Genomic DNA, 25,764 nt, shown 5'->3' with positions numbered 1-25,764 from the left:
GGCAACACCGGCCAACTGCGGTTTGTGTATGAGAAATCGGTTGGAAACTTTCCTCATGTTAGCACGTTGTAGGTGTCGCCACCGGCGCCAACCTTGTGCGAATGCTCTGAAATGCTAATCATTTGCATATCACACCATCTTCTTCCTGTCGGTTAAATTTCGCGTCTGTAGCACGTCATCTTCGTGGTGTAGCAAGTTTAATGGCCAGTTGTGTATATTTGCTACACCCTATCGTCACAGCTCGGAAGCGTTGAGATGGCCGCACGCAGAATCGACGTTTCCTGGGAGGGGCGGGGGTGGGATAGGGGATGTTGTTGGAGCACGGTTCTTTCTGAGCTACGAACATGGAGTGCAAAGTTTCAGATTTAGACCGGAACAGTGGCCATTTCTATAGTTATTCGAACATCTGTCTTACTGTAGCTATGTTACGATACGTTAAGCAAAGTTTGAACGACAAACCGGAGCTGCCGCCCAGGCAAATTGTGCGAATCGATTAATTATTTTAAAAAAGATATTAATTGAGCTGAAATTAGCGTTCAGGTGATGGCACCATTTCTACATGCACTGTCCGGATTTTACATGCAAAAAACACGTTTTTCTGGGAGTGTGTAAACCGCGCCACTTCCGTATTTTAAACTTGTACAAATCAGTTCAAACTTTGCATTAAGATAGATAAATGGATAAAATCAAAAATAATTTTTTTTATCCAGTGTTTATCCGTTGTTGACGTACGGTGGTTTAAAGACTAGGTAAATGTAGCAAGTAGATATCATTGTTGCGTGATCTGAATGCGCGCAGTGAATGAAATAACAAATGAATTCTTACGATGAAATTTAAAACTTCCTTTCAAAAATCTACCGTCATTCGGATTTTACGTGCAAAATCGCGTTTCTGGTAAGTTTTTTTACGAGCGCCACTTTGTAAGAAGGTAGACAAATTTGATGTAATTAGTGGTCGTCCTCTTGTTTTGTGAAAGCTTTACCCGTTGTTACGATGTAAGCCATATCATTGGAAAGACCATAAAAAACCTGTACCGGAGCAGTCGACGCCCAAATCAACAAAAATCAACATCGGTTGACAGGGTAAGGTTGTCTAGTGTCAATATTACGGGAGAGTAAAAGCTGCAAACCAGGATAAAAATGATGCTATTATTGCGCAAGAAAAGGCGAATATATCTGGACACAGTTAGGCACGTAAAAGAATGAAATAAGCTTTTCAACCTATCTGGTAGCTTCAACGAAATTTAAATCAACACATCTTGACATTTTCGCGCTTTTTTTACGAGGTAGTCCTACTTGCTATCTGTTAGCTGCAAGGTGATGATAGACCTGTATGTTTAAATTTATACGCTTTCAAGTGACAAAAAATCCAGAAGATTCGCTAACCATACTGAACTTACATGATATCATATGGGTGAAGAGCCTACATGTAACAGCAAAAAAACTTTTTCTGGCGTGATAAAATGTCTGGGAGTGGATTTGTTCCTGGGGGGATGACATCATGTACCACGTTACTTTACTTGGCATCAACGAATTATATGAGATGACAAGGGACCCAATACTAGCAAGTAAATAGCTAAAATATACGAAGATGTTATGATTTAAATGTCTCTGAAGATGTGAGATAAGCCGAAAAGGTATTTCTGTTCTTTTAATCCCTAACCCTGCTGAGGACATATCCGCATTTTATGCGCTTTAATAGGAATATTTTTCATTCTGGTTTAAGAAATATTTCAAACGGCAAGATAGAACGTTTTTGTATTATGTTATGATACATAAGAGCAGTTCTGAAATAGGCGAGTACTGTTGCAGTAGTCATTGCTGTTGCAGCAATGGAAGGAAAAGTGTGTTAAAGAATCACCCTCATGCAGTTGCTAACGCTAAGAGGAAGTATAACTACATTATGTGATGTCGGGCTGGAAGCAGTTAGCATGTCAAGTTCTAGAGCGGTACAGTTGTTTTTTTACTCACAATCCGTCTGCTCGTAATTCTATCCCTGACTCAGCCGTGGAATACGAGTGTACGAGGGTGGTCGTAAAGTTTTAATTATCGCTTAGAAGAATACAGTTACGTAATTAACTTCTAGTTTCTCCGAAATACACGTCTGCAGTCGTGCTAAAAGTTGTAGTTCCCGTGTCACGGTACTGCCGCGCGGGTATGCGATGTGTGCCGCAACTGCAGACGTGTGTCTCGCAACAAACTAGATGTTAATGACGTAACAGCATTCTTCTAAGTGATAATTAAAACTTTGTGAGTACTCCGGCACGGTTGCTCACCCTGTTCGCTCAGGCAACTGGGCAGCCCCTGGAACTAAAACAGAGTGACGTTCTCTGCGTTGGAATTCGCATGATGATATCCGCACAGAGCCACTGACGAAAAGCGACGAAGAAAGAAATCGAAAGAAAGGCGACAAAAATAATCTGGTTAGCGTCGCTGCATCTACACGATGACTTTTTCTACCGTGTACAAACTCTAGGGATTGATAGATGAGTCAGTGTTACCACTTGACACTGACCGAGGAGAGCTCGGTCGAAAGCTCGAGGGATTTTAACCACCTGACGCGGCTGGAACCCCGAGAAAATTTTATTGATCGATGAGAGGCTACGAAACAATAAAGGTCTAATGAACTTACGTCCGGAAACGCATGGTTTCCACGTTAGAGACCATTTATTCAGTCATGCATTGTTACAGAGACTGGGGTGTAATACGGGCTGTACAATGCAGCCACAGTTACAGTGTGCATGGTTTCCTCCTAGAGGGTGGTACTGTCCCCCATGCGTCGTGACCTAGCGCCCTCGTCTGCCATAATAAGTCGTAAAGTCGTGTCAGATTCACTTCTCTTGCTGACTCACCTTCTAGTGGATGTCATACAGCGTTATATACAACGGTTCCGTATTCGAATCGAGAACTTCCCGACATGGTGTTTACTTACGGAGAGACAAATGGCAACGGGTGGCGAGCAGCAAGGTTGTTATCAGGAGACCTATCCCCGCTGACAACAACCACAGCATTCATTGTGTGCAACAGTGTTTCACCGTATGTCTGAGACAACGTCATTTCAGGATGCAGTAAATCATGAAGGGCGTACGCGAAATGTTCGGACATCAGACCTGGAGGAAAATGTGATTAAGACTGTGGAAGGCGACCGCCGTGTCAGTACCAGCCAGTTGGCCCGTCAGTACCTGGTAAGCCAGACGACTGTGTGCAATATTTTCCGTGACAACTGGTTCAAATGGCTCTGAGCACTATGGGACTTAACATCTGAGGCCATTAGTCCCCTAGAACTTAGAACTACTTAAACCTAACTAACCTAAGGACATCAAACACATCCATGCCCGAGGCAGGAGTCAAACCTGCGAACGTAGCGGTCATGAGGTTCCAAACTGAAGCACCTAGAACCGCGCGGCCACCGCGACCGGCGTGACAATTGTTACTACCCTTATCACATACAGCCTCTGCAGGGCTTGCTAACGACAGACCTCCCACGTCGGGAGCATCATTGGTTTCTTCACCAGGCAACCACGATTCCGGGATTTGTGTTGTTCATCCTGTTCACAGATGAGGGCACCTTTACACGGAGAGGAATCTTCAGCTTTCATAACAGTCATCTGTGGGATAGTAAGCAGAACCCACATGGTATGGTGACAGCGAATCGTCAGGATCTGTGCAGCCGGAATGTATGGGCCGGGGTAATTGGCGACCATATTTCGGGACCAGTCTTCCTTCCACGTCGCCCAACAGGCCGGAACTATCTGAGTTTCGCGTGGGCGACTTTGCATCCCTTGCTGGAAGAAGTGCCATTCATGATTCGACGGGATATGTGGCTGCTATCGTGGTCGTGCGGTAGCGTTCTCGCTTCCCGCACCCGGGTTCCCGGGTTCGATTCCCGGCTGGGTCAGGGATATTCTCTGTCTCATGATGGCTGGGTGTTGTGTGATGTCCTTAGGTTAGTTAGGTTTAAGTACACTCCTGGAAATGGAAAAAAGAACACATTGACACCGGTGTGTCAGACCCACCATACTTGCTCCGGACACTGCGAGAGGGCTGTACAAGCAATGATCACACGCACGGCACAGCGGACACACCAGGAACCGCGGTGTTGGCCGTCGAATGACGCTAGCTGCGCAGCATTTGTGCACCGCCGCCGTCAGTGTCAGCCAGTTTGCCGTGGCATACGGAGCTCCATCGCAGTCTTTAACACTGGTAGCATGCCGCGACAGCGTGGACGTGAACCGTATGTGCAGTTGACGGACTTTGAGCGAGGGCGTATAGTGGGCATGCGGGAGGCCGGGTGGACGTACCGCCGAATTGCTCAACACGTGGGGCGTGAGGTATCCACAGTACATCGATGTTGTCGCCAGTGGTCGGCGGAAGGTGCACGTGCCCGTCGACCTGGGACCGGACCGCAGCGACGCACGGATGCACGCCAAGACCGTAGGATCCTACGCAGTGCCGTAGGGGACCGCACCGCCACTTCCCAGCAAATTAGGGACACTGTTGCTCCTGGGGTATCGGCGAGGACCATTCGCAACCGTCTATATGAAGCTGGGCTACGGTCCCGCACACCGTTAGTCCGTCTTCCTCTCACGCCCCAACATCGTGCAGCCCGCCTCCAGTGGTGTCGCGACAGGCGTGAATGGAGGGACGAATGGAGACGTGTCGTCTTCAGCGATGACAGTCGCTTCTGCCTTGGTGCCAATGATGGTCGTATGCGTGTTTGGCGCCGTGCAGGTGAGCGCCACAATCAGGACTGCATACGACCGAGGCACACAGGGCCAACACCCGGCATCATGGTGTGGGGAGCGATCTCCTACACTGGCCGTACACCACTGGTGATCGTCGAGGGGACACTGAATAGTGCACGGTACATCCAAACCGTCATCGAACCCATCGTTCTACCATTCCTAGACCGGCAAGGGAACTTGCTGTTCCAACAGGACAATGCACGTCCGCATGTATCCCGACCCACCCAACGTGCTCTAGAAGGTGTAAGTCAACTACCCTGGCCAGCAAGATCTCCGGATCTGTCCCCCATTGAGCATGTTTGGGACTGGATGAAGCGTCGTCTCACGCGGTCTGCACGTGCAGCACGAACGCTGGTCCAACTGAGGCGCCAGGTGGAAATGGCATGGCAAGCCGTTCCACAGGACTACATCCAGCATCTCTACGATCGTCTCCATGGGAGAATACCAGCCTGCATTGCTGCGAAAGGTGGATATACACTGTACTAGTGCCGACATTGTGCATGCTCTGTTGCCTGTGTCTATGTGCCTGTGGTTCTGTCAGTGTGATCATGTGATGTATCTGACCCCAGGAATGGTCAATAATGTTTCCCCTTCCTGGGACAATGAATTCACGGTGTTCTTATTTCAATTTCCAGGAGTGTATTTTCTTTAATGTCGTTTGTTGTTAGCAATATTAGCTTATTCCCAAGAGTTAGCAGCTTTCACTCAGTTAATACTAGGCAGAAATGAAATCTACGTTCTAGGGGACTGATGACCATAGATGTCAAGCCCCATAGTGCTCAGAGCCATTTTTATGTGGCTGCTACATGATGGTGCTCCAGCCCACTTGGACTTTAACGCCCGGACGCATTTTAGTCGTGTCTTCCCTGGTCGACGGATCGGACAAGGAGGTGTGTGGCCTGCTGGTTCACCTTATCTCAACCCGAACGATTTTTGGTTATGGGCCCATCTCAAAATCATCGTGTATGCAGAGCCTGTTGTAGATGTGCAGACGATGGATAAGCGTATTCACGCTGCCTTTGACACTTTTCGGATGCAGTTTGGCCGATGTGAACGTGTGAGACACAACATGCTACGACGCGTACACGAATGCGTTGAGGCACATGGAAAACATTCGCAACTGCGGCTGCACGGTACAGCGCGTATTAAACCGCAGTCTCTGTAACAATGTGTGACTGAATAAATGGTCTCTAGCACGGAAACCACGGACTTCTGGACATAAGTTCATTAGACGTTTTTGTTCCGTATCCTCTCATCGATGAATCACAAGAGTTTGTTCACGTTGGAAAAATCACCCTGTTGATTGTGGAGCACTGGGTTCGATTCCCGATTGTTCATGAGACCCAGAAAATATTGGATACAGGCTCCCAGCTAGATGCCATTTTCCTTGACTTCCGGAAGGAGTTCGATACAGTTCCGCACTGTCGCCTGATAAACAAAGTAAGAGCCTACGGAATATCAGACCAGCTGTGTGGCTGGATTGAAGGGGTTTTAGCAAACAGAACACAGCATGTTGCTCTCTATGGAGAGACGTCTACAGACGTTAAAGTAACCTCTGGCGTGCCACAGGGGAGTGTTATGGGACCATTGCTTTTCACAATATATGTAAATGACATAGTAGATAGTGTCGGAAGTTCCATGCGGCTTTTCGCGGATGATGCTGTAGTATACAGAGAAGTTGCAGCATTAGAAAATTGTAGCGAAATGCAGGAAGATCTGCAGCGGATAGGCGCTTTGTGCAGGGTGTGGCAACTGACCCTTAACATAGACAAATGTAATGTATTGCGAATACATAGAAAGAAGGATCCTTTATTGTATGATTATATGACAGCGTAACAAACACTGGTAGCAGTTACTTCTGTAAAATATCCGGGAGTATGCGTACGGAACGATTTGAAGTGGAATGATCATATAAAATTAATTGTTGGTAACCAGGTTGAGATTCTTTGGGAGAGTCCTTAGAAAATGTAGTCCATCAACAAAGAAGGTGGCTTACAAAACACTCGTTCGACCTATACTTGAGTATTGCTCAGCAGTGTCGGATCCATACCATGTCGGGTTGACGGAGTAGATAGGGAAGATGCAAAGAAGAGCGGCGCATTTCGTCACAGGGTTATTTGGTAAGCGTGATAGCGTTACGGAGATGTTTAGCAAACTCAAGTGGCAGACTCTGCAAGAGAGGCGCTCTGCATCACGGTGTAGTTTGCTGTCCAGGTTTCGAGAGGGTGCGTTTCTGGATGAGGTATCGAATATATTGCTTCCCCCTACTTATACCTCCCGAGGAGATCACCAATGTAAAATTAGAGAGACTCGAGCGCGCACGGAGGCTTTCCGGCAGTCGTTCTTCCCGCGAACCATACGCGACTGGAACAGGAAAGGTAGGTAATGACAGCGGCACGTAAAGTGCCCTCAGCCACACACCTTGAGTGGCTTGCGGAGTATAAATGTAGATGTAGTAGATGTAGAAAGTTTCACCCTAGGCGACTGAACTACCCCAGACGCTGTCGCCCGGCCAGTGATGCCGTGCGATCAGTTCGCTTCATCAGTCGTATTCTCGTCACCACCGTGGCACGGGGCCTGCAACAACAGAAGCAGCTTACAACTTGAAATATGTGATAGAGAGCTGTGAGGTGTCCATTACAGCCAACTACACCCCAACAAACAATTTGATGTCGACAGCTTTGAAACACAGTTCACTCAAATTCGTCTCTTACAAACTTCGCATACTGCACTGAAGTATTTGGAAGTAGGAAGTATCGAACCTACCGATACCACCCGTGCGTCTCGACTCATGACATCTTCAAAATGGTTCACATAATCCACTAATCGAAAGCCAATATTAGTACAATAAGCGCGACTTTAAGAAACTTAGCTATCCTCACAACATCCCGTTCGTTGAATGGCCAACTTACAACAAATTGTAACTTTTCAACAAACCTTAGACCTACAGCTACGTTACAGATCTCACTGTAACATGACCGATGTTCTGTCTCTGATTTTGCATGTGTGGCGTCACCGACACAACCTCATTATTTCATGAGTCAGAAACTATCTTAAGATAGCTACTTCAGCAATAGAGCAGTGTGTTCACTAAGCCAAAGTCGTTGTAGAATAAAGTACTCTCAGGAGTGCCCCAGTAGGTCTGTTCTGGATCCTCCATACGAATGACACATCCAACATTCTGTCTCCCTGTAAATGTAGTTTCTTTGGCGACAGTGCCTACCTACATTTACGTGCCAGGTCTGAACATAATACTGACATCATCCAGATGAATGTCTGTCCTGTGTGTTTGGATCGGAGCCAAATCTGGCGATAAAAAATTATTTGAAATTGCTTTGAATTTAGTTTAACACACGAAAAAAAATTTCGTGTCCTTGTATGTCAAATATTTATATACGCATTATCCATGACAGTTTCTGATGCATTCGAAAATGGTCTGAATGGCAAGGACGAAACCGTTCGTGGACGGAAGTACATTGTATATGAACAACTGGAGCGCCTTTTGATTAATTCGCTACACGGTCGCGGAACAAAACTAGTCTCAGAATATGGAGAAACTATTAGACTAGTGCGTAAGTTCGCAGCGTTTGTGTTTTATATATGTTCGCAGGTGGGGATATTCAGCCGCCAAACAATTTCTGTTTTACATGTTCCTGTAAGGGTTGATGTGTGTTTATTTGTCGATTGTCACTTTATATTTGTAGTTCACTTTTCGTACTTGAGTTTATACAAGGCGGTGCATTGATAGTGACTGGGCCAAATATCTCACCAAATAAGCATCAAACGAAAAATATACGAAGCTTGGGGGAAACCAGATGGCGCTATGGTTGGCCCGGTAGATGGCGCTGCCATAGGTCAAACGGATATCAAATGGTTTTTTTTAAATAGGAAACCCTACTTTTTATTACATATTTGTATAGTACGTAAAGAAATATGAATATTTTAGTTGGACCAGTTTCTTCGCTTTGTGATAGACGGCGCTGTAATAGTCACAAACGTATAAGTACGTGGTATCACGTAACATTCCGCCTGTGCGGACGGATTTGCTCCATGATTCATTACCCGTGTTAAAATGGACCGTTTACCAATTGCGGAAAAGGTCGATATCGTGTTGATGTATGGCTATTGTGATCAAAATGCCCAACGGGCGTGAGCTATGTATGCTGCTTGGTATCCTGGACGACATCATCCAAGTGTCATGACCGTTCGCCGGATACTTACGTTATTTAAGGAAACAGGAAGTGTTCAGCCACATGTGAAACGTCAACCACGACCTGCAACAAATGGTGATGCCCAAGTAGGTGTTTTAGCTGCTCTCGCGGCTAATCCGCACATCAGCAGCAGACAAATTGCGCGAGAATCGGGAATCTCAAAAACGTCGGTGTTGAGAATGCTACATCAACATCGATTGCACCCGTACCATATTTCTATGCACCAGGCTGGCTCTGAGCACTATGGGACTCAACTGCTGAGGTCATCAGTCCCCTAGAACTTAGAACTAGTTAAACCTAACTAACCTAAGGACAGCACAAACATCCATGCCCGAGGCAGGATTCGAACCTGCGACCTCTATGCACCAGGAATTGAACGCCGTGTACAGTTCTGCCACTGGGCCCAAGAGAAATTACGGGACGATGACAGATTTTTTGCACGCGTTCTGTTTAGCGACGAAGCGTCATTCACCAACAGCGGTAACGTAAACCGGCATAATATGCACTATTGGGCAACGGAAAATCCACGACGGCTGCGACAAGTGGAACATCAGCGACCTTCGCGGGTTAATATATGGCGCGGCATTATGGGAGGCAGGATAATTGTCCCCCATTTTATCGATGGCAATCTAAATGGTGCAATGTATGCTGATTTCCTACGTAATGTTCTACCGATGTTAGTACAAGATGTTTGAGTGCATGACAGAATGGTGGCGTATTTCCAACATGATGGATGTCCGGCACATAGCTCGCGTGCGGTTGAAGCGGTATTGAATAGCATATTTCATGACACGTGGATTGGTCGTTGAAGTACCATACCACGGCCCGCACGTTCACCGGATCTGCCGTCCCTGGATTTCCTCCTGTGGGGAATGTTGAAGGATATTTGCTATCGTGATCCGCCGACAACGCCTGACAAGATGCGTCAGCGCATGAGCGAACATTACGGAAGGCGAACAACTCGCTGTTGAGAGGAATGTCGTCACACGTACTGCCAAATGCATTGAGGTTGACGGACATCATTTTGAGCATTTATTGCATTAATGTGGTATTTACAGGTAATCACGCTGTAACAGCTTACGTTCTCGGAAATGATAAGTTCACAAAGGTACATGTATCACATTGCAACAACCGAAATAAAATTTTCAAACGTACCTACGTTCTGTATTTTAATTTAAAAAACTTACCTGTAACCAACTGTTCGTCTAAAATTGTGAGCCATATGCTTGTGACTATTACAGCGCCATCTATCACAAAGCGAAAAAAGTGGTCGAACCAAAACATTCATTTTTCTTTACGTACTACACGAATGCGTAATAAAAAAATGGGGGTTTCTATTTAAAAAAACGCAGTTGATATCCGTTTGACCTATTGCAGCGCCATGTAGCGAACCAGCCATGGCGCCATCTGGTTTCCCCCTTCAAGCTAGACGAGTTTAGTTGTTTGTAGTTTTTTCGTTTGACTCTTATTTCGGTCACGATCAATGGACCACCCTGTATGTCGTCATTTTGTCGTTTGGAGACAGAGAGTGGAGCTGTGGACGCTACCAGATGGAGTGGAGCAATCGGAACATTTCCGCCTTTTTTTTCGGTCTGGCGTCAAAAGACGGGTGACAGCAGCGGAGGCAGCCAGAAACGTTTGCACCGTGCGTGGGGACAATGCCACTGGACTGCGCACGGCAAGAAAATGGTTTCCTCGTTCTAAGGAGGACCGTTTCGACATTGGTAACTCTCCACTTTCAGGAAGACGTTCAGTGTTTAATGACAATCATTTAAACGGATTTATCCACTCTGGTCCACGGCAGTGCACTCGAGAACTGGAAAGTGTGATGAACTGAGATCATTTCACCATCGTGCAACATTTTCATGCAATGGGGGAGGTTTAAAAACCTGGTGTACGGGTATCGAACGTTCTAAACCAAAATCACAAAAGTAAGTTGGTGGCCATAAGTGCATCTCTGGTTGCTCGTTGTCAACTGGCTTGTGAACAATCATTTCCTGTATCGTTACTGATGGCGCGAAATGGTTTTTCTTTTATTCTGGCATAACGAAAATAAAGAATGACTCATCCTAAAGAAAGAACAACTCCGCGGAGAAAGACTTATGAGCACCCACAGAAGATGAGTCATGCATCTGGTGAAACGGCGACGGTGCGGTGTACTACGACTGGATCGCCGAGGTGTAGCCGTCGCAGCTGACCTTTATGGTCAAGAAATGAGACGCAGTCCAAGGACAGCGAGCAGGAATACAGCGTGAAATGACGCTACTCGACAACAACGCCCGCGCAAGTTCTGCTACACTCACAACAGAACTGTACAGGAATTAGTTTGGGAAATCATTCCACAGCCGCCTTTTTCACCTGATCTTGTGCTCTCAGATTTTCATCTTCCCCGTTCTCTGTCGAACAGCCTTAAGGATGAAAATGCGCTCCAAAGATGGCTGGAGGACTCCTTCGCCTCGAGACCACGTGGTTTTGTTATTTATTGCAAGTTTCTGCTACCAGTCACACAATAAATAATTCTCTCACGCAGTCACGATTCAGAAACATAGCCATTATGGCTGAAAATAATTATGATTCAACGAGCCACTTGGTTTTGCACAGTTGCAGAATCGGAAAGCTAGAACAGCGTTGGCAGATTGTTGTAAATAGTGAGGAAGACTATATTATTGGTGACTTAAGTTTCTGTTACGTATATCTGTTGTGTTTATTAAACTTACATAGTAACGCTACGAACTTATGCACCAGCCCAATATATCTTAAGCTTCCTGTCTCTGATCATAACTTTAGATTCTACCGAATTATTATGTCTGGAATGGCCACGTATCTCTGGAAACAACTCTCTGTTTACGAGTAGAAGCTCTCGCTGATGTTGTGTGGGCTGTCTTTTCAGTACTAAGTTGCCTGATGGTGGCGTAGAATGCCGAGAGTCGCTTCACAACAAACTATAAAATAAATATTGTTGAGGAACATTAGTAGTGTGTGTTTCTTTTTAAAATGTTTATGTTCGTCTAAGTGCCGACACAATAACCCATAAAAATTCAGTTTTCGTTAATGTACTGAGTATTTCGTTGTTTGTTTGTTTCCTGTGTGTGCGTGTAGGGGTGTCTTCGTGGGAGGGGGGAGGGGCGAGCCTTTGTTTTTATTTCGGATAGTCACAGGGCGTAACCATTTGTTGCTCTCTCTCTCTCTCTCTCTCTCTCTCTCTCTCTCTCTCTCTGACACACACACACACACACACACACACACACACACACACACACACGAGTCTTCATCGTGTCCCATACTGCCTGTAGCTGCCTCGCTCATGCACCATCCATCTCCCCTCAGTCACTCTTAGCCGGCCTGGTGGCCCAGCGGTTCTAGGCGCGTCAGTCCGGAACCGCGCTGCTGCTACGGTCGCAGATTCGAATCCTGGCTCGGGCATGGATGTGTGTGATGTCCTTAGGTTAGTTAGGTTTAAGTAGTTCTAAGTTCTAGGGGACTGATGACCTCAGCTATTAAGTCCCATAGTGCTCAGAGCCATCAGTCACTCTTCTCATGCAATAACCTAGTCATTCAACACCACTATCACAAGCTTAGAATGTTTCTTCATTGTTCTCGTGCAAATTCCGTACATTCTGATGCTCAAGTGAAGCGTAATGGCCCCCGCAGCTGAGATTACTCTCGGTTCCGACCTGTCGACACACATTACCCAGTGATTGACTTGCACTGGCCCGTGGCCACCCGCACCTTCACTGTTACACCGGGCAGCCCGCGCGCGGGGATGTGTGCTGCAGAGCCCCTCCCTCTGGTCAGTCTACAGCAGACAGCCCCCCTCCGTCCCTCCCACCCTCCCTCCCGTCCTCTCACATTAGCACCACGTGCTACCACAGCCCGCCCAAGCGTCGCAAATTATTCCGCGCTCAGCACCCACCGGTGTCAGAGATTTAGCGCCGGCCGCGCCACAGCTTCTCGCCACCAGTGTTCGCCGCGGCCTCTGGCCTCCGTGGACTGCCACGAAGGACTACCAGGCTGCGAGCACACGTCTGGAACACCGGCTGTGCGCGCAACTTCTGTCGCGAAGCTCTCCTCACATACACGACACAGTTATTTCATTTTTTTCCCCACTGCAACACACTTCAGGTCCTACTGTATTATCTACAGCGTACAATTAATTATTTTATTTTAAACTTATAAATACTTAAAATTTTATCTTATTACCAACTAAAAGAAAACGGGGGTAAGGTCCGCAGCCCGTGGTCGTGCGGTAGCGTTCTCGCTTCCCAGACCCGGGTTCCCTGGTTCGATTCCCGACGGGGTCAGGGATTTTCTCTGCCTCGTGATGACTGGGTGTTGTGTGATGTCCTTAAATTAGTTAGGTTTAAGTAGTTCTAAGTTCTAGGGGACTGATGACCATAGATGTAAAGTCCCATAGTGCTCAGAGCCATTTGAACCATTTGAACGGGGGTAAGGAGGGGTGAGTAGAGACGAACAGCAAAAGACGATGGATCTTTAGCGGTACAGTTGTCTAAAATTAAGTGTAATTGAAAGAAACATTTACACAATCACGAAGGCTTACATGCTAACGCCAAAAATGCGGCAAACGAATGTGAAAAATTGTTACTGGGTGTGTGCATAAGTTCGTACCGTTTTCCACAAGTTTAATAAACTCAAAAGATAGGCCTACACATAACAGAGACTTCAGTCATTAATAACATATTCACAATCACCGATTAAAACTGTCTGCCAACCCTGCGGTAACTTCTCGATTCCGCGACTGGAGAAATCACGTGGTTTTCAGCCGAAGAACTCGTCCAGCCATGTTCGGAGCGCATTTTCATCCTGAAAGGAAATTCTTTGAAGGCTGTTCAGACGGCACAAGGTCAGGTGAAAAAGGCGGGAGTGCAATGGTTTCCAAACCTAACTCCTGTAGAGTGTCTTTTGTCAGACTGTAAGAATGCAGGAGGGCGTTATCGTGTTGTAGGATCACTGTCACGCAGTCTTCCTGGTCCAAGACGTCTCAGCTGTTGACTGTAAATGTCAGCAGTGATGGCTACACCTGGAGGAAGCAATTCGTAGCACACCACACCGCCGCTGTTCCACCAGATGCATACCACATTGTGTTTTGTGGATGCGAGTAAGTCTTCGTATGAGCGACTGCTGCTTTGTCTGGGCTCAGCCATTCCTTTCTTTTACTTATGTTTCCATAAAAATACCAGTTATTGTCACCGGTAATGATACAGGATATGAGTGGTCGGTATTGTTCAAGATCCAACTGACTAGAAGCAAGCAGGCACGCACTTATTGACACCTGCTGGTTTTTGTGATTTGGCGTGGAGCTTGGGTACCCATAAACCCGGTTTTTGAGCCTTTCATACAAATTTCGGACGTTGGTGGAATGATCACAGTTGATCACATCTGCAAGTTCTCGAGCCCACTGACGAGGATCATTGCGAATTAATTTGTTTAAACGATCGTCATCTACTCCGGAAGGTCTTCCTCAATGTGGAGAATCACCAATGTCAAAACGGTTCTCCTTAAAGCGAGAAAACCATCTCTTGCCATCCTCTGTCCAGTGACATTACCTCCAAACAGGGCTCAAATGTTTCTGGCTGCCTCCGCTGCTGTCGCCCCTCTATTGAACTCAAACAGAAGAATATGTGGGAAATGTTGCGATTTCTCCACTTGGGCTTCATTGTCTGGCGTCCACAGCTCTCCAAAAGTCAATTTATAAACTCAAATAGCAACAATGAACTACGAATAAAAATGGCAATCGATAAATAAAGCCACAGCTACCGGGACACCAACATGCAAAACAAGCACGCCGATAACTTATATAACAACATAATATAATGTAAGTTTTGTCTGGTTGTTCAGATGTACGTCAAGGAGCTCGAGTGCAATGGTCGTTGTAAAACAAATCTTGAAACATACAAGACAAGAGAGCGCAAAGCTTGTTCTTACCTGTTAACCCCAGAAATGTCAGTGTGTTTTCAATTACGCGTTTTACCAAAGGAAGACGGGACGGGGGGAACTTTATTCTCACTCCAAAAATATTAAAAAAATTATTATCACTTACATCGACAACAAAACTTTTAAAGAGTTACTGACATGTAAGTGGGGTGCAGAACCTGAAAATATATTTTAGCACACTTCTAGCAATGCCAATGCAGTTTGAATAACGTGTATTCCCGAGTGATGCGTACTTAATGACCACCACAAAAAATTTAAGAAATACCGATTTCGCGGTAGCGTTCTCGCTTCCCACGCCCGGTGGGAAGCGAGAGTAGTAGTTCTAACTTCTAGGGGACTGATGACCTCAGAAGTTAAGTCCCACAGTGCTCAGAGCCATTTGAACCAAATACAGATTTCGTTCATTGTTGTTGTCCTTTACTCACAACAAGCTTTTTAATGGCATAATAATAAGTAAGTAGGACGCTGAACCTTAAAATAGTGAATATAACATTCATTGTGAAAAGTCAAATCTAGTGTTAAGACGTTACGTTCAACCGAAAAATTTCAAGCATTTGTGGACTCTGGTAGAGACTTCATTAATAACAATAAATATTTTTAAAAAAATTTATAATACGAAGTGTGCGACTAGATTACTCTGATTCTTAAAAGGTGGACATAAAGTACCTCTCCTCGCCCCTTTGCCCTAGGTATTGCGAGGGCCAATTCCCAACATAAATGATGGCTGTACTCAACGACACCACCACCATCACAGTGAAAATTACAAACTGGTTGGACACCAAGCTACATTTATTATTTTTATGGGTCGCGTAACAATGGAGTTGGTGTACGTTAGAGAGGGATCTTGACCTCTTTACTCAGGACTGAGATTAATAAATATTTATCTGCTCTACTGACAGAGGCAAATCAGACGTGAATCACCAGAGAGAACAGTTCTCTAAAACAGAATTCAAATTACCAAATGACGCTGACACTCTGAGGAGGTATCGAAAACTGCGGAAGACTACGTGGAACAAGATCTGCTCGCGAAATCGTAGCTGACGATACAGCGACGAGACACTAAATTCTATCCAAATTAGGCAACACAACTTGCGTGGCAATGTGCTAGTAAACTTCTATGTTATTTGATTCAAAGACAGCTGACCAATACTAAACGTACTCAGACAGTTTTCTCTTTATTTATTCTGATCATCACTAATCTGACACACAATAGTTTTTAGCGCAACGCAATCTGATTTTCAATAATCCCTACAAAAGAATGGCCCTGACTAACAATAACCTATACCTTTCATGAATCACTTACCTCACAAAAATCAAACTACTGCAATACAGCGAACGCCAATACTGCCAGCTATATAAAAGCTTCTAACTACTGAAGGCGCTAACTACTGACGGGCATAGTTAGTAAAGGAAAGATTTTCATGGAGAACAAACAATGTATTTACCTTAATAATGTGCAAAAGTCATCACATATATCTATCAATTCATGATAACCAAATTTACAACTTTCCTTTTTCTGGCTGACACATTTCCAGATCGTCCGCTTACACACTGCTGGCCATTAAAATTGCTACACCAAGATGAAATGCAGATGATGAACGGGTATTCATTGGACAAATGTATTATACTAGAACTGACATGTCATTACATTTTCACGCAGTTTGGGTGCATAGATCCTGAGAAATCAGTTCCCAGAACAACCACCTATAGCCGTAATAACGGCCTTCATACGCCTGGACATTGAGTCAAACAGAGCTTGGATGGCGTGTACAGGTACAGCTGCCCATGCAGCTTCAACACGATACCACAGTTCATCAAGAGTAGTGACTGGCGTATTGTAACGAGCCAGTTGCTCGGCCACCATTGACCAGACGTTTTCAGTTGGTGAGAGATCTGGAGAATGTGCTGGCCAGGGCAGCAGTCGAACATTTTCTGTATCCAGAAAGGCCCGTACAGCACCTGCAACATGCGGTCGTGCATTAACCTGCTGAAATGTAGGATTTCGCAAGGATCGAATGAAGGGTATAGCCACGGATCCTAAGACATCTGAAATGTAACGTCCACTGTTCAAAGTGCCGTCAGTGCGAACAAGAGGTGACCGACACATGTAACCAATGGCACCCCATACCATCACGCCGGGTGATACGCCAGTATTACGATGACGAATACATGCTTCCAATGTGCGTTCACCGCGATGTCGCCAAACACGGATGCGACCATCATGATGATGTAAACAGAACGTGGATTCATCCGAAAAAATGACGTTTTGCCATTTGTGCACCCAGGTTCGTCGTTGAGTACACCATCGCAGGCGCTCCTGTCTGTGATGCAGCGTCAAGGGTAACCGCAGCCACAGTCTCCGAGCTGATAGTCCATGCTGCTGAAAACGTGGTGTAACTGTTCGTGCAGATGGTTGTTGTCATGCAAACGTCCCCATCTGTTGACTCAGGGATCGAGACGTGGCTGCACGATCCGTTACAGCCATGCGGATGGGATGCGTGTTATCTCGACTGCTAGTGATACGAGGCCGTTGGGATCCAGCACGGCGTTCCGTATTTCTCTCCCGAAGCCACTGATTCTATATTCTGCTAACAGTCATTAGATCTCGACCAACGCGAGCAGCAATGTCGCGATACGATAAACCGCAATCGCGATAGGCTACAATCCGACCCTTATCAAAGTCGGAAACGTGATGGTACGCATTTCTCCTCCTTACACGAGGCATCACAACAACGTTTCACCAGGCAACGCTGCTCAACTGCTGTTTGTGTATGAGAAATCGGTTTCAAACTTTCCTCGTGTCAGCACGTTGTAGGTGTCGCCACCGGCGCCAACCTTGTGTGAGTGCTCTGAAAGGCTAATAATCATTTGCATATCACAGCATCTTCTTCCTGTCGGTTTAATTTCACGTCTGTAGCACGTGATCTTCGTGGTGTAGTAATTTTGATGGCCAGTAGTGTAGTAACTTTCCCTAAACTCTGGCATATCTCTCTCCACATCCACCACTGCTGGCGGCTCACCTCCAACTGCCCAACAGTACTTCCATCACTGCTGGCAAGTAACCTGCAACTGCACAACGCTAGATGCTGTTCACATCCAACTGATCAACACTACACGAGCGAATATTCCAACCTTGAGTGCAACCAGCCACAGACTGCACACAGCACAGCCAGTGATTTTCATACAGAGCGCTACGTGGCATTACTAACATAAAAACCTAAACAGCCCACTTACAACGTACCGCAGAGAATGTGGGTAGCACTGCCTCTGCCGAGACACGCGTTGCCCTGAACAGCTGGCGAACACCGACCATCAGCAAGCGGTGGCGGTAGAAGGCACCCTCTCAATCGGCGCGGCGGCCCGGACGAGAATGGCGGCACTCTCAGTTGACAGCTCTCATCTCCCCACTCCATCCTTAAAAAAACAAGAAAACAAAACACTCGCATGAATGCCTCGACTCAATTGTTTTACTAAGGTCGCTGACCAGCTAGGAAGATCGCTTATGTCACGGAAAAAAAATTTATAGGGGAATACAGCAGAAACTTCCCACGTTTGTCATACAAAACGCACATGAACAAACACGAGGTTGGCACCGGCCTGCAGCAGTGTTTCCACAGTTGGCTGGTGTCTCTGCGCCAAGTGTGGTGGTGGGGCGACTGAATTCTATTGGATAAACTAAGTTTCGGAGCAAAAGGAACCGTCTTTCTCACGCTGGTTGTGGCGTCTCGACCTTTGACGTATGTGCAGTGTGCCGTCGAGTGGCGCTAGTTAGGCGGAAAACTGGAGCTAGAGACGACGGATGGTGGTCAGCGTAAACCGGCACGAGGACACCGAAGGCTCCTGCTGGGCACGCTACTACGGACTGTGTGCGATTTGTCTGCATAAAGGCGCTCCGTGGAACTACGGAGGGATCGGTGTGTATCCAGATTTCGAGATCAGGTATGCTTACGGACGCCTCGTAAAACTGTGGCCGGAGGCGGAGATTCTTTGATTTTGCACCAAAGCAGTATTCCGGGTAGGCTATGGGCAGCAAAGGATTAATGCGGCACGTCTAACAGTGTAGTCTGTGCCTATATTATTGTTCTATAACGCGTGTCTACGTTTCCAGTTTCTCGGCTCGTGCTGACAAATGGTTCAAATGGCTCTGAGCACTATGGGACTTAATATCTGAGGTCATCAGTCCCCTAGAACTTAGAACTACTTAAACCTAACTAACCTAAGGACATCACACACATCCGTGCCCGAGGCAGGATTCGAACCTGCGACCGTAGCGGTCACGCGGTTCCGGACTGAAGCGCCTAGAACCGCACGGCCACCGCGGCCGGCGACTAATGTGGAAAGACGTATTTCTGTACGATAAAAGCAGAATGATTTCAAAGGTTCAAATTACAGTGACAAACATTCGAACAAATAGTCAAGAGACAAAGAAATTGGTGCACCTGCCTAATATCGTGTAGGGCCCTCTCGAGCACACGACTGACACAATCAATCATGCTGGGCTCTCCACGAATCTGTGAGAGTACGAGGAGGTTGCAGATCTCTTCTGAAGGCATCCCAGATATGCTCAGTAATGTTCGTGTCTGAGGAGTTTGCTGGCCAACGGAAGTGTTTAAACCTAGAAGAGGGTTCCTGGAGCCACTCTGCAGCAATTCTGGACGTGTGGGGTGTCGCATTGTCCTGCTGGAATTGCCCAACTCCAATGGACATGAATGGATGCAGGTGATCAAACAGGATGGTTACGTACGTGCCACCTGTTCAGAGTCGTATCTAGAGGGATCAGGGGGCCTCTACCAGGTTGGACAGACCCCTGTTAACATGTACGGTTCATGCATTATGAGGATGTCTACATACCCGTACACATCCATCCGCTCGATGCAATTTGAAACGGGACTCGTCCGACCAGGCAACATGTTTCCAGTCATCAACGGTCCAATGTCGGTGCTCACGGGCCCAGGCGAGGAGTAAAGGTTTGTGTCGTGCAGTCATCAAGGGCACACGAGTGGGCCTTCGGTACAGGAAACCCATACGATGTTTCGTTGAATGGTTCGCACGCTGGCACTTGTTGATGGCCCAGCACTTAAATCTGCAGCTATTGACGGAAGGGCTGCGCTTCTGTCACGTTGAACGATTCTCTTCAGTCGTCCTTCGTCCCATTGTTGCAGGATCTTTTTCCGGCCGCAGAAATGTCGGAGATTTGATGTTTTACCGGATTGCTGATATTCAAGGTACACTCGTGAAATGGTCGTACTCGAGAAGCCCCACTTCATCGCTACCTCGCAGGTGTTGTGTCCCATCGCTCGTGGGCCGGCTATAACACCACGTTCAGACTTGCTTAAATCTTGATAACCTGCCATTCTAGAAGCAGTAACCGATCTACCAGACATATATAAGCGTCGGTGGTTTTACTCATGCTGTTAGCACATGATGTTTGAGACAGTTGTGTGACAGCGGTATCTGAGACTTGCGTAAACTTCTAGTATCGTATGATCGACAAAAGTATAACGTCCGACGACTGTGTTGTTCTAAAAGAAAACAAATCTGGAAAAGATTAGCCTTTCGGTGTTGTCATTGTAAGTTTTTCACAACTTGGTAAAATTCTGTGGTATCTGCCCTTAGTGATATCGGCTTCCAGCGACTAGTTATGGTTGTTGTTTTCAGATTCCCTCATGAAACGTCTAATTCAGTGTAACTTTCGTGGATCCCCAGTGAATATTGTCAATAGTAGTAGTCTGGACGTCATTTTCCGCTGCCGGCTGTCTACATAGTGGGTCTGAAGCTACTGGGGCGCGTGGGTCGTCAACCAAACTGCGGTCAAAGGAAATTTACTAATCCTTGTAAGTGTTGCCCATTAATGTACCCTTAAGGGTTGTTAGAGACCACCAGGTTGTAACAGTATTTGAGATGCTTTCACTACCTGGTGTACGAGATGTGGACATAAATTTGTGGAAAAAATCCTCAGTTACTTTTTCATGGTTAATAGAAGATCGTGCCTGTTATACTGAATTGTATAAATGATTATTACGGTTTTAATGTTTCCCGGGTCAAGCAGTTTCAAGTAAAATTTAATTGTGTAAATGATATTATCCGTATACAGTTTTCAGTTAAGAAAATTCAAGGAAATTAAAGCTCCAAAAGGAAGTAGTTTTGTTTAGTTACGACTTTCAGAGAATTATTTATTTGAAAGTTATTTGCTAGCAATCCGATGGGGCATGGTATCCATAGATCTACTCAAAAAGAGAAGATTGTGATTAATGATTGAATAATGTATATGAACGTTTAGTTTCAATAAGAATTTGAAAGTGTCAGTCCGTATTTCTAACAACCAGTCCTCACTGCATATTACCTTCTGGTACATTAATGGATATACATACCCAACCTTTGAATCTGCATAAACACCGATCCCTCCCGAATTGCACACTCTCCACAATCCTAGAGCTCCCCCCCCCCCCCTCTTGGTCGTCATCCCCTCCAAACCACCCACTACCATTTAGGATCCTTATGTAAGCGTCCTTCGCCTTCAACTACCGTCTTTACTGCGGAGAGATGAGCCCTTAGGGTCCGTTTACATCCAGCATCGAAGGGTGACAAGGTGGCAGGCGCAATGAACTCCGCAATTTGCCGAGACCCGTGATGGCGGTAGTAGTATTTTTATGACTTACTGGCTGCCCTCCAGATTCTGCGCCATAACCAGTCTGGTGACATTTAGGTCACCTGGACTAATTATATTTTTGTGCTTCACGCCTGCGAGCATTTCTGACAACATTACGTGCTTTCCTCCACTGAAAAACCGCAACTTTTTCAGGCAACAAATTCTGAATGCACCACAGGCTGCTCAGTGGAGCAGTAGCTTTCAACGCGGAACGCAGGTCGGCAGGTGTCGCCCGATGACACTCTGCCCTGCCGTATTAAAGACAAGCGTTGACCGCGGTGGAGACCGACCCCACAGGCTGTGGTCGCGACTGTGCTTTGCGATTGTGGTTGAACGCAAGCCCTGAGAAACTCGTTCCGCGTGGGACGGATTCTGATAGTAGGGATGGATTGTATTATGGCATATCCCTAGGCCCAAGTAAACAAAGTTCCTAGTACACTTTACGATGTAAAACATGTAGCATTGGCCGTAAGTGAGGACCGTTGTGGGCCGCAAACAAACTCTTCAAATTATGAATCATCTCCTTGATGGTAGCTACATTGGTAGGAAGGTACCGCATAAATAGTGAGGAGTATCTGTGCAAAGTAAAATATTGGTACTGCCCTCTGTGGACCGCGGTAATGGCCCCACAATGTCATATACATCTTACCCAATACTTTTTCCACGGGTTTAGAGGCAAGGAGATGTACCGTTTTGAGCAGATTTGATTTCCGCCCACGGCTTACAAATGGAAATTCTTTTCTTTATTGTTCGCAATGATGCTGTAATTTACCGTCTAGTAAGGTCATCCGAAGACCAGTATCAGTTGCAAAGCGATTTAGAAAAGATTGCTGTATGGTGTGGCAGGTGGCAGTTGACGCTAAATAACGAAACGTGTGAGGTGATCCACACGAGTTCCAAAAGAAATCCGTTGAAATTCGATTACTCGATAAATAGTACAATTCTCAAGGCTGTCAATTCAACCTGGGTGTTAAAATTACGAACAACTTCCGTTGGAAAGACCACATAGATAATATTGTGGGGAAGGCGAGCCAAAGGCTTCGTTTCATTGGCAGGACACTTAGAAGATGCAACAAGTCCACTAGAGAGACAGCTTACACTACAGTCGTTCGTCCTCTGTTAGAATATTGCTGCGCGGTTTGGGATCCTTACCAGGTGGGATTGACGGAGGACATCGAAAGGGTGCAAAAAAGGGCAGCTCGTTTTGTATTATCACGTAATAGGGGAGAGAGTGTGGCAGATATGATACGCGAGTTAGGATGGAAGTCATTGAAGCAAAGACGTTTTTCGTCGCGGCGAGATCTGTTTACGAAATTTCAGTCACCAACTTTCTCTTCCGAATGCGAAAATATTTTGTTGGGCCCAACCTACATAGGTAGGAATGATGATCAAAATAAAATAAGAGAAATCAGAGCTCGAACAGAAAGGTTTAGGTGTTCGATTTTCCCGCGCGCTGTTCGGGAGTGGAATGGTAGAGAGATAGTATGATCGTGGTTCGATGAACCTTCTGCCAAGCACTTAAATGTGAATTGCAGAGTAATCATGTAGATGTAGATGTAGATGTTGTGCGATACAAATTTCTCTCTTGTCTTAAAAACTGCCAAGTGAGAGCCAACCGTTGATTCGTTGTAGTGTTGAAAAGTATGGGGTATTAATTCTTGGAGAACCTCAGTTTTTGTGTTTTTATCATAACGTGGAATACAACAGAACACATCCGTCTATAACAGATACGTTTTGTACACTTCACTCACTTTTTTCTTTGACACCACTAATTCCCATGTCCTTACCATGATACTCTTGGATTGCTTTAAACAATTGGGGCACATCAGTTAATATCAAATTAATACTTGCTGGCTTCTCCTCTTCCACCTCACTATCTGTTTCAACATCACATTATTAGCTCCGCAAATGCTGAAGGCGTCAAATTTAAATGTGAGAATTCGTACAGCTCGTCTTGTTATACGCCCTGTTTTTATGGGTGTACCCAAGACCAAGCTAAGTGCCTGGTTGTCTGCCTCTAGACGAAAATGAGTGTGTTCTAATAATATCTAAATTTCTGTAGGCCAAAGAGCACTGCTAACGCTTCTACTTCATAGGCGGAGTATTTCTTTTGCAGATCTTTAATGGCCCTAGATGCATAAGCCGTTGGTCGACGTCCTCCTTCACTGTCTTGCAGAAGGACTGCCGTAATTCCTCCCACTGAGGCAGCTGTTCGTAAAACGAACTGTTTATTGAAATCGGGAAGCATCAAAACCGTAGCTATGTGCTGCATGCTGCAGTTTGCACCCCCCCCTCCCCCCCCCCCCCCCCACACACACACACACAAAACCTGCGGTCCCTTTTTGCATTGCTCATTCAACTAAGCCTGAAATAAGTTTTCGGAAAAAATCACCATTCCGACGAAACCAACCACTCCTTAAATAATCTTGGGAGGAGGACATTCTAGGATAGTTCATATTCTTTCCGGGTCTGTAGTTAAACCCTCGGGAGAGACTATGTGTCCCAGAAACACCATGGTACAGCATGCTAAGGTCGTTTTGTGGAGATTTACGGTGAACCCCGCTTTTCGTAAACGTAGAAATACTTTATTCAAATGTAGCAAAGGCGCCTCAATATCAGCACTGTAAATAACCAAATCCCCCAAATAATTTTACACATAGCTAAATTTAGTATCATGAAATATGAGGTCCATGAATCGCGAAAGCACTGAAGTCCATCTAGAAGAACCAAATCGTACTCAATTGAATTCGTATGTATTCCTGTCAGTAGGAAATGCCGTTGGGTTTGGATTTCTCGTTTAGCGATAATTCCCGTCGTAACACATGTTAGGGCCCTATCTCGTCCTATTCCCGTGGGGAGCGTGGAAAGTATCACTGATTCAAATGCCTCTAATTCTGCGGTAGTGCTATTTCTGGGGCTGTGTCACATTCTTAGACCACTCACTTGAGACCGGTTCTTGAAACTTCGTAAGCAGGCTTTCACGGAATAATTAGCGTCCATCTTCGAGAGTCTGACAGTTCAGTTTCTGCAGATTTTTTCGGGACACTCCTCCATGATTCAAACGAACATGCGACTATTCTCGTTCCCTTTGTCTGTATACTTTCAGTATCCCCTTGTAGTCCTATTTGGTAGGGGTCCCATGTACTTCTACGGTACTTTCTTAAGCAGTCTGCTTTGTAGACTCGTTACATTTTCCTAGAATCGCACGAATGAAACAAAGTCTGCCGCCTGCTTTACGTACTAGTGAGCTCCTTATGTCATTGTTCCAATCCGTAATTTGTCACCCCTCATGGGCTGACTGTACCGTACTGTAACTCACCGATACTGTTGTCATCGTATAGTATGCTTCCTTTATACGTTTTGTGAAGTGCGCGGTTTTATATTACCGAACATATAAAGCAAGTTTCCAATGAAACTTCCTGGCACATTAAAACTGTGTGCCGGACCGAGACTCGAACTCGGAACCTTTGCCTTTCGCGGGCAAGTGCTCTACCGACTGAGCTACCCAAGCACGACTCACGCCCCGTCCTCACAGCTTTACTTCTGCCAGTACCTCGTATCCTACCTTCCAAACTTTACAGAAGCTCTCCTGCGAACCTTGCAGAACTAGCACTCCTGAAAGAAAGGATATTGCGGAGACATGGCTTAGCCACAGCCTAGGGGATGTTTCCAGAATGAGATTTTCACTCTGCAGCGGAGTGTGCGCTGATATGAAAGTTCCTGGCAGATTAAAACTGTGAGGACGGGGCGTGAGTCGTGCTTGGGTAGCTCAGTTGGTAGAGCACTTGCCCGCGAAAGGCAAAGGTCCCGAGTTCGAGTCTCGGTCCGGCACACAGTTTTAATCTGCCAGGAAGTTTCATATCAGCGCACACTCCGCTTAACACAACTTTGATACCTTACCAAGATCTGGCTGGATGTTTTCCCGTATAGTGCTCCATTGCAGACAACTCGGTCGTCCGCAAAATATCTGAGATTACTCTGAATATTGTCTGCCACGTCCGTGATGTCCAGCGTGTGCAAGGGCAACAGCAAGGCTTCCAGCGACTTCCCTGAGGCACGCATGAAATTAACACTACACATGTAGGTGACTCTCCATTCAAAATAACGTGTGTCCTCCCTACCAGGAAATCCTCCAACCAATTTGCATAAATAGTTCACTAGTGTTACTGAAGCCTGACGCGTGGCACTGAATTTGCTTTCCTCTTTTT

This window comes from Schistocerca cancellata, chromosome 10 (genome assembly GCF_023864275.1).
Source record: "Schistocerca cancellata isolate TAMUIC-IGC-003103 chromosome 10, iqSchCanc2.1, whole genome shotgun sequence".
NCBI lineage: Eukaryota > Metazoa > Arthropoda > Insecta > Orthoptera > Acrididae > Schistocerca > Schistocerca cancellata.
Note: the sequence above shows the minus strand (reverse complement) of the source record.